A 14,493-nucleotide genomic window follows, 5' to 3' on the forward strand; every position below is an offset into this window, starting at 1 on the left:
CCACCAGCCTTCATCTCCAGCCTCCCCCATCCCACCCTTCATTCTGGGCTCCTCACTTGAAATGCAACTCCAAACATCTGCTGCAAGACTTCCCAAGGTGGATTGCTAGAGAGAATCTGAGATGCTCAGTTCAATTTGAGTGTCAACTAAACAACACATCAATATAATTGTAAGTATGTCCTGGGGGATGTCAGGGTTGTACTTGCACTTAAAAAAAAAAAAAAAAGAGTAAAAGTTTTGCTATTCTTTATCTGAAATCCAAATTTAACCTATCATTTTATCTGAGAAATTTGACACTCATATTTCCACAGCTCCCATCTTAGCAGAGTTCTTGCCTCTGGGTCCCGTGGCTCTGATCTGCCACCCCTCTACCTCGATGCCTTTCCATCTTCCTCCTTCGCGATGCTGCCACAGCTGCACTGGCCTCTCTAAAAGGCTGCTCCCATCTCTTCATCACTGCCTGGTGTCATGACGCGAGGAACATACTTCTTTCTCATTTTTTCCTCCCGTGGGTCTCTTGTCCCCCTTCCTGCTTTATTTTTCCCCTCGGGCCTTGGTATCTTTTAATATGTGATTTACAGATGTTCTTCAACTGAGGTTGAGGTTGCCACTCACATAAACCCACAATAATAAGAAACATCTCACATCAGAAGTGCATTCACACTTAGCCTGCAGAACTCCCCACTGTAAGTATGCTCACACCTTCAGTGACTACGACTGCCCTTCACAAGACATTGTTACATCACTTATGCTAAACGGGGGAGACCGAAATTCAGTAAGCTACTTAAAAATAAAATTTAGGGGCTGACAAGATGACTGGGTGGATAAGGTGTTTGTCTTACTAGCATAAGGATCAGAGCTCAGATCCCCAGAACTCATGTAAAAAAACAGGTTGGATATGGCAATCACCTGTAATCCCAGGACTTGACAGAGAGAGGGGACCCCTGGAGTAAGCCGGCTGGCTAGACTAGCCAACTTTTACTCCGAAAGACTCTGCCTCAAAAAAGTGTAGAGCAACAGAGTAAGACACCGGAAACCCAACTTCAGGCCTCCACACATGCTTGCACACACACACACGTGAATATGCACATGCAAAAAAAAATTAGGTAAATTTTTAAACCCAAAATTAATATTAACCCAGCTCTATTGGAGTCTATCACTCTAGCCTCACTACAGTAAGTGGGAAAGTGGAAACTGGGCCATGGGCAGTGTGACTGTCTGCATTTATCAACAGGTCATCCCTTCCCTTAATCAGAATGTGGCTCCCCAAGGGCTAGAGCTGTGTCTGCCTTGCCCACTGCTACACATAAAGACAGCAGGGCCTCCCCCCAGGAGCAGCTCGATCAACACGGGGCGGGGGGGGGGGGACAGCTTTCTATCTCCTCATCTGTCCAGCACAAACATGTCCCTGATCACAGACACCCTGTAATGACCTGATGGATTAACAGATTTAAATTGTGGAGTCGGGTAGGCTGAGAAGCCCTGGCTTTGGATGTGGTCCTGCTAGTGGGAATGGCTGGAATTACAGGCATAGTGCTGGCCAGTATGAACCAATTATATGAACCAAGGCCACCCAGTCCTTTTTAAGATTGCAAATGAACCCAGGACTCCTGAACCAGCTTCTGAAGAACCCAGTGGTTGCCACATGGCTTGGAGAGCCAGTCCCCAGAAGTGCTCGCTTAAAGCCCCTGCTTACCCAGCACTTGCTTACTGATGGTTCTGAATTCTGTCTTGCTGTCTGCCTAGACCTTCATTATCCTCTGCTTGCCACAGAGGGGTAAGTTAAAGTGTCAGGAGCGATGTCATTTACAGCCTCCTGTTGCTAAGCAACGGACCCAGGTGAGCCCCTGAACTTCTTTCTTAGCAACTGAAGTGTGTCTAGTAGAGTGATGGGGGCCCTGGCTGAGCTATGTTACCACCTGGGACAAGCTGGAGGCCTGGTGGCCCTGTTCCTCTCGAGGCTGACCCAGGACTCTGTGCCCCACTGTCCTTAGGTCCCTTAGTTAAACAGCACTGCTCAGGGCCTTCTTGGTGTCTGCCCCAGGTTGTGCCTTCATGAGGGGTAAATGTGGTCTGCTCTGCCTTCTCAAGCCCCCAGGCCTCAGCAAGAGAAAGATTCCAAAATAGGACATCAGCACTGGGGCAGAACATCACCTACAGATGTCAGGCTCACATTGCCTTCTGGGAAAATCCCTGGGTAAGGCTACAGTTTGCACTGAGCCTCAGATGGACAGGAGTTGGCCTGAGGCAGTCTATGTGTGTGTTGGGGGAGGGAAGGGGAGGCTGGCTTTTCAGGTGAAGACCCAGGCAATGCAACAGTCTGGAAGCCAGGAAAGCCTGGCTCCTCTGCTTGACTGCTCCTCCCTCTTGGAAGAGGGGAAGGGTCTGGACCAAGGTCTCCACCCCTTCCCCATGGCCTTCAGGAGGACACAGGGCTGCATTGGGAATGTGCGGAAACAAAGCACAATACATGAATCGGAATATGTCCTGGATTTGGGTGTTTCCGGGTCAAACTTTCATTTGAATGGTTTTGAATTGCAGTAGTATTCAAATACAAAAGAAGGCAAATTGTTTTGGCTTTTTGAGTCAGGATCTCATATATGTAGCCTGGGGTGCTCTGGGGCTCACAGCAAAGTTAAGGATGGCCTTGAACTTTTTCCCATTCTTTGTGCCTCTATCTCCTAAGAGTTAGGAACATACCAAGTTTCGGAAAAGTTGCTTTTAAAGATTTTGAAAGTGTGTGTGTGTGTGTGTGTGTGTGTGTGTGTGTGTGTGTGCCACATATGGTGTCTCAGAGGCCAGAACAGGGTCTCAGTGTTAGGATCCTGCCCTCACTCGGGCACATTCGCAGCTTGGGGTCTTGAGTCTTACATCATCAGCAAGTGCTGGTGACTACATGGTCATGCAATCTGTGCCTTAAAAAAGCCAGACGCGGACCCCCACCCTCTCTCTCTGTTTCCGCTCTGCTCCTGCCATCTTTCTTTCTCTCCAGGCCTGGCTCTCCTCCCTCCTAGCCCCTCCTTCTTCCTAATAAAGCTCTTTTTTAACTCTGGTAGTCGTGGCCGTGGCCCCTGACTTTTTGGCTGGTAACCAATGCTGTTCATCATAACTGTCACGCGGGTCCTCTAGAACTGCCATTACAGGCAGTTGTGAGCTGCATGTGGGACTGAGGCCAAACTCAGATCCCTTGCTGCTGAGTCATCTCTCCAGCTTCCGGAGCAAGTTGTACTAAAAACAATATATGCAGATGAGTGTGTGTGTGTGTGTGTGTGTGTGTGTGTGTGTGTGTGTACAAGAGAGGGGGCTCATTTGATAGAGGTGCTTGGCTCTGAACCTAGCAACCTCAGTTTGATCCCTAAGACCCATATGGTGTTGTCCTCTGACCTCCACACATGCAGCTTGGCACACTTGGACACATACACACACACACACACACACACACACACACACACACACACATTAAGAAAGACAGTAACAGGAAGAAAAGCATTATGGGCTCAGTAACACAGCTGAAACCTACCGGAAGCCTGGGCAAGCCCAGACCACAGTCAATAACTGGACTCAGAAGGCTTTTTGCTCTGGGGCCATACAAGGAACACACCATCCATAGTTCGTGTCACTAGCCTACTGGCAAGATAGTCACTTGGGTTTCACAGGTGGGTCACAGAGGCCCAGAGTCACTAATATGTGGCTCTGAGAAGTGGGGCATGAAGCCTATCTTCTATCCATGCCTGTCACTCTGTCACTCACAGGTATCCCCAGCCCCACATGTTTGTAAGCTGGGTTTTCACTGGCAGCATCCATGATAATAGCTGTGAGACTGCAGCCCAGCAGTATCCTTTACTAGGTCTTTGTGTTGCCATCTGGACAATGGGAGAATACCCCATGAGATGGGGATGTGTCAGAGTCTCTTCTAGCTCTGTATTTAAAAAAAAAAACTATTCTGTTTTAAACTTATTTATTTTTATTTATGATATATGCATTGGTGTTTTAGCCATTGGTGTCAGGTCCCCCTGGAACTGGAGTTACAGATAGTTGTGAGCCACCATGTGGTTGCTGGGAATTGAACCCAGGTCTTCTGGAAGAGCAGTCAGTGCTCTTAACTGCTGAGCCATCTCTCCAGCCCCTAGCTCTGTATTCTTACAGTATGAGCTCTGGGAACACTTGGGTTCTAAGAAGCTGGAGGCAGAGACAGGAACAGCTTCCCTGGATTCGTTGCTCTAACCTGCAAAGGGCCCAGCAGTCCAGAAAGGAGCTTGCCATCACCGCCTTGGCCAAGACCCTGTCTCCCAGAAGATCTGGCTTGGAGTCTCGGTCTGACCAAGGAGGGCTTTTGAGGACACCTTCTTTTCTGTTCTAGACAAGGCACCTGTCTGGTAAGACAGCCTACCAGCTAGTTCCCGAGACCCTAGGTCGCTAAGATGTAGGACTGTGGGACTTAAAATAGAGGATGGTGTCAGGCAAGCTGAGAGCAGTGACTCTTGTGACCCCCTCCCCATCATACCTGCAAAGGGAACTTGACCTAATTCATGTGAAAATAGTTGATTTGTCAGGGTCACATGACCTGTCAGGGTCACAGCTGCCCCATGGAGGAGCTAGTCTTCAAATCCAGTCCCAAGACATCAGAGGTACTTGACACAAAACTGGTTGGTGGCCCAAGAATCTCAGAATTCATACAGGACAGGGTAAAACTAGACTGGGGCCCAGGAAGAGGTTGGTGGTTGGGAGCTGACTCGAAGGTCCCTCTCCCTGGGCTCCCTATATCCCAAGTGCCATTGTTCTCTTCCCATAGAGGTCAGAGGTGTGACCTATGCTGTCAAGCCCACCCCTAATTTACTGGATAACCTTGAACAAATATGGCTTCTTTGAGCCTCAGTTTTTCCTAACTAGAAAATGGGAATTTTTATCTTTGAATTTCATTAGCTTTGAATTATAGGGAGAAGAGAAACACATGAAAGTCAGCAGCAGCAGCAGACGTTACTGCATTTCTAAACCCAGCCATGCCTGAAGTCGGCTTGGGTTGCTGAGTGATGAAACCAATAAATACCCTTCTAGCCCATCATGGTAAGTAAGATCCCTGAACTCCTGGCATTTGCGAGGCTGGGGCAGAAGGACCATGAGCCTGAGGCTAGCCTGGCCCACATAGTAAGACTCTGCCTTGCTAAGGAGCTAGAGTGATAGCTCAGTTGGTAACATGCTTGTTTTTTCAAGCATGAGGATGTGAGTTTGAGCCCAGAACCCAGGTAAAAAGGCTAGTGTGATAGCGACGCTTGTATCTCAGCACTGGTGAGGCAGAGATGGGCAAAGGTCCCTGGGGCTCACTGGCCAGCCAGCTTAACATGAGCTGCAGGCCAGTGAGAGACCATATCTCAAAAACAAAACAAGCACACAAAGAAAAAGATGGATGGTATCTAAGGAACGCTAGGTCTCCACACATGTACACAAATAACTCCAAATTACTCAAGCCAACCAAACTAGTCTAAAAAAAAAAAAAGCAAACAAATACAACCCCTTCTTATTTAAGACAGTTGAGCTGGGCTCTGGGGCTACAATATACAGTCTTGGATGATTTGTGGCAGCTCCTCTGTCCTCCTATTCAAGGACCCAAGGATATGTGTGTTAGATGATTAATTAATTCTGCAAACATTTACTAGCATGCACCATGTAATAGGTACTGCGTAGCACAGCAATGTGGTGATCAACAAGATACAGTGTGAGCCTCGAAGGACTTGCAATCCAGCCAGGGGAGCAGATAGGAAAACATACCAGCCTAATGAAGGGGAAGGAAGCCTGGAGAGAGACTATCAGATCCTGAGGCTGATGGAGCAGTGGCCAAAAAGAGAAGGGGCTGACCAAGTTCTAAGTTGTCCCCCTGGGAAAGGACGTGGTGAGTAAGGATCCAGGGCTGTGAAAGCAGGAACCAAGAGGGGCTGATTCAAGGGGTACACTTGCTCTGTGTTGAGTCCTGCGTGGACCTGCAGCTTCCGAGAGGAGGCAGGTATGGTCGCACCGGAGGTTCCTGAGTGGGGAACAAGAAAAGTCTGCCTGCTGTGACACAAGGGGATGGTCCATTCTGAGTGTGAGAAGAAGTGTCAGTCACACTTCCCTACACAGATCTCTGTAAGCTGTCTTTTCAATGAAGAGGGTGAGCAGGAACGGAGGTGTTCCACAAGGTGTTCCAGCCTTCCAGGCAGGTGCTGGGAGGATGTCCCAAGTATTAGGAGCAGGAATGGCCAGTGTTGTCTTCTAGGCATGGAGCAATCTCACCTCCTGAGGTCAACTGTGAGTCTTTCTCAAAACAGACTCCAAGACAGCTTTATCTAGGTCTATCAGACATGCTGGCCTCATGTGACCAAAGATATAAAACAAAGTTTATATGATTATCAACACAAAATTCTAATCCTATTTAAAACAAAATATTTTTCTGCGTTTTCCCCTTGTCACTGGACTGTACCGTTTTCAACATGAACTTTGTAGATGGCATTATGTCACTGTGTCATCTGCCGGGTCTCTAGGATGTGATCCCAGCATGATAAACATGTGGGGACGGACACCAGACAAGTGAGGAAAGGAAGCCAATACTGGCTGGGTTCTGCCACAGGCCCTGGAGCTCATGCCTGGGGTCCCAGAGAGAGTGCCACAGGCTCAGCACTTGCCTTAGAGGGTGATGGGACTGGACTCGGGACTTCCACTGGCTGAAGAAGGTTGTCACCGAGGTAGCTGCTTCCCATACTGCCAGCTTGCCCCACTGGCTATGACCTGCTCAGATGGACAGAATGCCCTCGGGATACATCCAGGATCTGTGTACTGATGGCCCCTGGGGTCCTGAGTGGAAAGTGGGGCGGAGGCCTGGAGCGTTCTCCACTGCCTGGCAACGGAGGACTAGCCTCTCTGTTCTTTGTTTTCCTCATCTGCAAAACAGAGCTGCTGGTGAGACTCCCTACAGAAGACTCATCAGGGTGGGGGGCTCGGCAGCAGGCTTGGAAACTAGCTTTGCAAGCAGTGGCTGTCGTGATTTGATTTTTTTTCTGGTGCATGCATGAGTAGGTATGTGCACCTCTATGTGCACAGAGGCCAGAGGTGGACATCAGTTGTCTTTCTCAAGACCCTTCCACCTTATTTTAAGATTTATTTAGCCTGGTGGTGGTTGCACATGCCTTTAATCCTAGCACTTGAGAAGCAGAGGCAGGAGGAACTCTGTGAGTTCAAGTCCAGCCTGGTCTACACAGCAAGCTCCAGGATAGCCAAGGCTACACACGGAAACCCTGTCTCAAAAAACAAACAACCAAACAAAAGATTTATTTTTATTTTATATGTACCCATGTTTTATTTGCATGTGTGTATGTGCAGTGCCTGTAGAGGCCAGCAGAGGTCACCAAATCCTCTGAAACTGGAGTTAAAGCTAGTGGTGTGTGGGTGCTGGAAATTCAACCCAGGTCTTCTGGAAGAACAGCCCGTGCTCTTAACTTCTGAACTACCTCTCTAGCTCCTCCACCTTATTTTTTGAGACAGTAACTCCAGTTTGTGTCAAGTTGACAAAAAAACTAACCAGCACATATCTCAGATTTCCTCCCACAGGTAGATACAAGAAAGCAGCCTCCAAGATGTCCATTATGGTTCGCTGGCACACAGTTAAGAAGAGTCTATAGGAAGAGACTTCTCCAAGACATTCTGAAAAGAATTAGGGGGTTGTGGGGAGAGGCTGGAGAAATGTACATCAGTTAAAAGTACTTGCTCTTGCAGTGAATTGTCTGGCCCACAACCACCTGTAACAGCAGCTCCAGGGGATCTGACACCTTCTTCTGGCCTCCAAGTGTGCAAGTAATTTTAAAAAAGAGAAAAGGAGGTGGAGAGATGGCTCAGCAGTTAAGAGCACTGGCTGCTTCTGAAGAGGTTGCAGGTTCAGTTCCAGCATCTACAGGCCCAACTGTCTGTAACTCTGGTTTCAGGCCCTCTTCTGGCCTCTTCCAGCACTTCATGAATGTGGTGCACTCATACACACACGTAGGCGAAGCACTCATACATATAAAAGTAAATAAATCCTTAAGCAATTTTTTTTTTTTTTTTTTTTTTTTTTTGGAGCTGAGGATCAAACCCAGGGCCTTGCACTTACTAGGCAAGCACTCTACCACTGAGCTAAATCCTCAACCCCTCCTTAAGCAATTTTTAAAAAGAATCAAGGTGCAAAATCTTGGCTGTATTGGAAAGGAGTTATTTGTGTGTATCTGTTGGCAAAGCTATGGATTGTCAGGCCAGAATAAACAATTATTCTTGGTGAAAGGGGGACTGGGAGCCTGGGGGCAATCCCAGACCTCAGTAGTACCTATTACAGTGTGTGTGTGTATGTGTGTGTGTGTTACTTCTGTAATTGTCTTAGACTAGTTTTCAAGCAGAAGAGAGTGAATCTGGAAATCCAGGTTCTTGGAAGCCACATGCAACTCTCTTCATCACCCAACTCTGCTGCCCTGAGAACACAGCAAAAGCTGTTTCTGGCCCAGAATCATCACTGGAGAAACTGGTTTGGCTTCAAGAGACAGTGCACCCTAATTTGTTTGTTTTAAGCCCCTGCTCCTGCCTCAGCAACCCTGGTATGGACCATAACAAGGTCTGCATTTGCAGCTGGCATCCTGCTATATTTTCTTAGCGTCTCCATTTGTTTGTTTGGAATCCATTCATCTAAGGGCCAACCTAACAGCTGAGGTGGTTGACACCTGCCCTGGATCCACACCATACTCTCACTATTTCCTTTAGCTGACTGCAAACCCAAGACCTTAAGTCAACGCATGGCCAGCTAAGAGAGACCGCTGGAGTCTGCGCTGTGGCCACAGCTCCAGGGCTAGTCTCACAAATGGAGCTGTTGCCCTGCCTAGCCTTCCCCACCAACTGCCTTTGAGCCGGGGTGAATTCAGGCCATCTCTTGTGCCCCAGCCCAAGCCCTTCTCTGACTGTGCTACACGGAAAAGTCTTGTGGATTGTGTGCTGCTGTCCCTGTACAATGTGACACGTCCCTCTCATGCCAGCTGCCTGTCACCAGCAGGGTTTATTTTCTTGCCCATGCCCTGACCATGCCCCACAGTGCAGAAGACTTTGAAATCACCTCTGGTGTTGGCTCAAAAACCAGGCTGGAACAACCTTCTACCTACGAGCATCTCATCAAGTAGAGAAGGCAGAGTCATGAAGGGTTAGACTGGCATATACCCACCCTGGCTCAGTGTGCCAAGCCTGAGTGCAGGCTGCAGAGAGGTGCGTGCCAAGCATAGTACCTGCCGGCTTCCCTGCCCTCCTCACACAGGCACAGCCTGCTCCCATTGTTCTTCATCCCCTCCCCACTGCCCCGCCCTTTTGTGAGAGTGTACTGGTCTGGGTGTCCCCCTCGGGCCCTCAGCTTCTGCACTTTATCTTATCTCCACTGTTACTCCAATCTCAAACCCGTAAGTCATGCAGTAATCCAGCACTGAACAGTGGAAGGAAAGAATCAAGGAACCTGAACCAGGCTCCAAATAGAGAATTTACTTCCCGAGCCCCCAGGCCCTGTAAGTGACAAGGACAAATAGGGGTGCTACTTCTCCCCTCCCCCCCCCCCCCCCCCCCGTCTCCAGGAGTTCCAGCACCAGCGAGGGTTCCACCTGGTTTAGGAATGGTCCCTCTGCCTACCCTCTGTCCCTAGTCTCAGTGGGCAGCCCAAGGGTCCTCCCTAGATCCTGGAGAGTGTTCCACATGAAAGAAGGAGGCAGCCACCACCAGGGAGGGGAACAAGCCGGTGGCCTCATCCCTGCCTCTTCCAGGGCTGCTGCATGCGCAGCCCACCACAATCCGCAGCCCACTTCAATTAGCCCACAGCCTACACACCAATTATTGTGTCAATCACCACACCAGCAAAGCTGAAGAGGTTTGGAGGAGACAGGGAGAAGGAGCGCCTGGCTGAGGCAGCCTGCCCACCTGTACTGGATGAAACCGGTAAGGGCCTGAGAAAGCACTGATTGAGACTCCTTTCTTTCCCTCTAGCTTGCTTGAGAGCTCAGGCTACCCCTCCCCCATTATTCTGGATTCTTTCCAGCAAAAGATCCAGAGGGCCTCCCACCTAATCCTAGTGTATGCCCTGCTCAATTTATATGGGTGCCTCAGTATCCCCCTACACTAGAGTGTACGTTCTGAGTAGAAGGGAGCTACTATCCCCTAAAACTCAGTAAATGAATTGTGTCATAAATAAAACACATCTGTTACAATGGGAATCAAAATAATAGCCCAGAAGACAACAGCAAGGAGTGAGATGTCCAGAGTACTAGAGGACCGGACCAGTGAATGTTCCAGCCACTCATCTGACACATCTGATGTCACTGTCCTCTGGGTCTCATCCCTGGACTGGATGGCAGTCACCAGGTGGGAGGCTGGCTTGGTTCCCCCGAGCCCACAGACTGCCTGCTTTGACTAGATTGTTGAGCTTTGTCTTCTCTACATGATACCTCGTTTTTTGGGTCCTAGAGTCTTTCAGACCTTGAAAAATCTGAGGGGTGCACAAGAGCCGAATGAAATACAGAGCTGGAGTAAGGGCAGGAGCCAGTGAAGTGGTCCCAGGCCCTGCCCTTGAGGGATGTCCTGCCCCACAGAGCAGACAGACAGCATCCTTTCCTTTTTATTCTTGCTAGATGTCCTCACATGCTGGACAGGCTCACCTTAGACTGGTCTCCTTGGCCTTCTCTAGTCTGGTGCTTTTGGGGGAGCCCTTCCCCTCTTGATTTTTCTGGCATGGAGGGGCAAAAGTCACCACACTGTCCCAGCCATTGAGTGGTTGGCCAGTCAGAGCACTTTATTAGCTTAGCCATAGCAGGTGGTCCGAGCACATCGCAACCCTAGCAATCCAGTCTGAGGTTGCTATAGAGACTCTGGAGAGGAACAGTTAGGAGAACTGATACTTGATCCAACAGATTAAATCTTCTCAAACCAGTAGAAGTTGGGCTTCTGTCTATTGTAATCAAGTCTTCTTTCCAAACTTCTCTCACTGGCCACCTAGTTACAAATTAATTAATCAATTAATTAAAATGTAATGTGGATACTATTAGAAACACTCAGGTACAGGAGGCCAGAGATGGCTCTCATTTAAGGACACATCCTGCTCTTGCAGAGGACCTGAGTTTGGTTCCCAGACCCCCTGTTGGGTGACTCACAACTACCGCATAACTCCAGCTCCAGAAGATCCAATGCCCTCTTCTGATCCCATGGGTCCTGGCACTCACATGTGCATATTCATACACATACTTAAAAATAAAGTAAATCTGCCAGGCATGGTGGTGCATGCCTTTAATCCCAGCACTCAGGAGGCAGAAGCAGGCAGATTTCTGTGAGTTCAAGGCCAGCCTGGTATACAGAGTGAGTTCCAGGACAGCCAGGACTATATAGTGAGACCCTGTCTCAATAATAATAATAATAATAATAATAATAATAATAATAATAATAATAAGAAGAAGAAGAAGAAGAAGAAGAAGAAGAAGAAGAAATGATAAATCATTTTAAATACATAAACGAAGCACAGGTGCAAAGGCGATGTCCACCCTTTTCTCATCTGTCTTGGTGTCATGTCTACAATGACAAATGTTACTTTCACAATAAGAAAGAAAACAGCATTTACTCTAAAATGGACAATTCATCCTGATATTAGGATGTAATAATGAGTGACAAGAGCCAGAGCCGGAAGTTCATTCTGAGTCTGTCTACAAGGCCCATAGCAGGCAGATGGCATCCATAGCCCTGGAGGGCAGAAGAGCTGACACCATGATGATATGGACTGGGCAGGTCCCAGGAGCTTCTGGACGGTGAGGTCAGTGCCCATCTCCCTGGTGGTGGTCTCCAGGGTGCAGGAAGCTGTGTAGCTGAGCCCGTCAGGTGTGTATTTCACTTGATGTGTGCTGGCTTGGGCTAGCTCTTGACACTGAGTCAGTGCCTGAGAGCATCTGTGATGACAAAGGGTAGTTTGGGTTCCGAGTTAAAAGGGCTGTGGTCAATAAGCACAGCGGCGTTGTCTTCAGGCGTCTGGTGGGGCAGGGCCTGGCCAGAGTGTGTCAGGAAAAACAGGAGAGAGAGGCTGCCCTCCACAGTTCCCTTCAATGGCACTCCAGTGCCTCTTCCTGAGACTCCATCTCTCAAAGGTCCAGAACTTGCCACCCTTGTCAAAGGCTGGAGACCAGGTGGATGACTGTTCTTGGTTGTCAACTGAAAATGGAGGGCACACCTGTGAGGGATCTTTGCTTAATTTGAAAAGGGGAGATCTACTTCTATTCCAGATCTTTTGAGCTGGGAAAACCCGCCTCTAACCTGGGTCACATCCTCTGCCGGCACCCTCTATAAGGCCATGATTGAAGGAAGCTTCTGCTCTTTGCCTGCTTTCTCCTGCTCTCACTGGCAAATCCATTCCTTCACTGGCATTAGAGCCTACTTCTTCGGGACTCCAGAGTCTACTGAAGACCAGCTGAGACATCCAGACTCATGGACTGAACAACTGAACAACTACTGGATTCTTGGTCTTTCCATTCCTAGATGGTCATTGCTGGATTAGCTAGACCACAGCTTGTAAATTGTTCTATCTCCTTCATACCTTTATATATACATAAATACATACATACATACATACACACACACACACACACACACACACACGTGTGTGTGTGTGTGTGTGTGTGTGTGTGTGTGTGTGTGTGTGTGTATGAGGGAGAGAGAGAAAGAAATTCATTCTATAAGTTATGTTACTATAGAAAACCCTGACTAATACACCAGGCATCCCACATATGGGCCTTGGGCAAACATTCTAGATCCAAAGAAAGCAATAATCACAACAATAAAAAACATTTCACAGTAGCACTGGGAAGATGGCTCATTGGTTAAAGTACCTTCTACATAAGTATGAGGAGCTGAGTTCAGGTCCCTAACACATAAAGGCTGAGCCCAGCATTAGGGAGGCAGGACAGGAAGGCATCTGAAGATAATTAATTGACCAGCAAGTCTAGCTGAGTGGGTGAGCCCCAGGTTCAGTGAGAAACCCCATATCCAAAAAGAAAATGAATTGGAACATGCTGTATAAAGATACTAGATGTCAAACTCTCCACACATATATGCACACACATGCATGCACTCATACACAGAGATGAACAAGTATGTGCACCACACATATATACAATTTATAGGAAGGACGATGGATCAGGGTCTCACTATGTGCCCTGACTGGCCTGGAACTCACTATATAGACCAGGTTGGCCTTGAACTTCAAGGATCCTCCACCTCTCAAGTGCTGGGGTTAAAGGCATGGGCCACCATGCCCAGCTATCACACAAGTCTTTAATCTAGCAATCCATATTCCTATCTGTGGGTAACTCTAAGGCCCTTTGATGGTCCACTGGCCTCTCAAATTTTATATAAAAGGTCTTTCAGATGGCTTTAAATGCAGTAACTCAAAACAGTTCCAGTTAAAAAGTAAAATAATATAAGAAAGGGTTACAGGGCCCCCAGCCTTCTCCGGTCACCACCTCTGTCTGCTAAGCTTTCTGATCCTGGGGACCCTTGCAGAGATTCTGGCTACTCTCGGGGTCTGTCTCAGAGTATCAGGGTCTGGGCAATCTAAGAGCTGTTTCCTTCTGGAACAAAGACCCTGGTAGTTGGGAAAGAAAAGTCTTGCTTTCCCAGCAAAAGTGGTTTTCTGCCATCAATGGGCGGGACCTCCTCGTGGATGGATACCCCTTTCCACCGGACTAATTATAGATTTATTAATATTTATGGGCCTCTCGTCACAGCCGATAGATCTTGTTCGAGGACATTAAGCCTTATCTTCCTCCCTCCAGAAAGGGGCACTGAAAGCCAGCTCTAATTGGGTAACCTACAATCAAGATAGAGGAAAAATGACAATAGCTTGCCTGTTGCCATATATTAAAATATGGTCCTCCCCTCTCAATGATTATCTGTAGAATTAATAATCTTGCTAGTCCAGGTTTGGGCCCTAATAGCAGGAAACCGTATTAAATACTTTGCTAAGAGCAATCAGCTTTTTGATAAGGCTAATGGCCCTAGCCCTGGCTATTTCTCATGCTGAGTGTTCTGTGCCTAAGCCAGCAGAAGCCCAGCCACTTTGTCCAGCTCTCCTGTCATTTAAAGCCAGCAACATGGCGCCATCTCCTGGGAAGCTCCCTGCTGCCTCTTCTCATCCCCAGCCTGTCCTGGCTTGGAAGGCATGGAGTGGGGATGAGGTAGCTGGTCACATTGCATCTGCAGTCAGGAAGAGAAGGACGAACACTGGTTCTCAACGTGCTTTGTCTTTTTCATTTAATCCAGCCCCCGGCCCCAGGCCATGGAACGATGCTGCCCATATTTAGGGTGGGACTTCTCATCCCAGTTAGCCCAGAAAATCCCTGTCAGTCATGTTTGCAGGTTTGTTGCCATGGTAACCTTAAATCCTATCAAGTTGACAATGAAGGTTAGCCATCCACATGCTCTGTCTGGGCTGTTTCTGTA

This window comes from Onychomys torridus, chromosome 4, assembly GCF_903995425.1.
Source record: "Onychomys torridus chromosome 4, mOncTor1.1, whole genome shotgun sequence".
Taxonomy (NCBI): domain Eukaryota; kingdom Metazoa; phylum Chordata; class Mammalia; order Rodentia; family Cricetidae; genus Onychomys; species Onychomys torridus.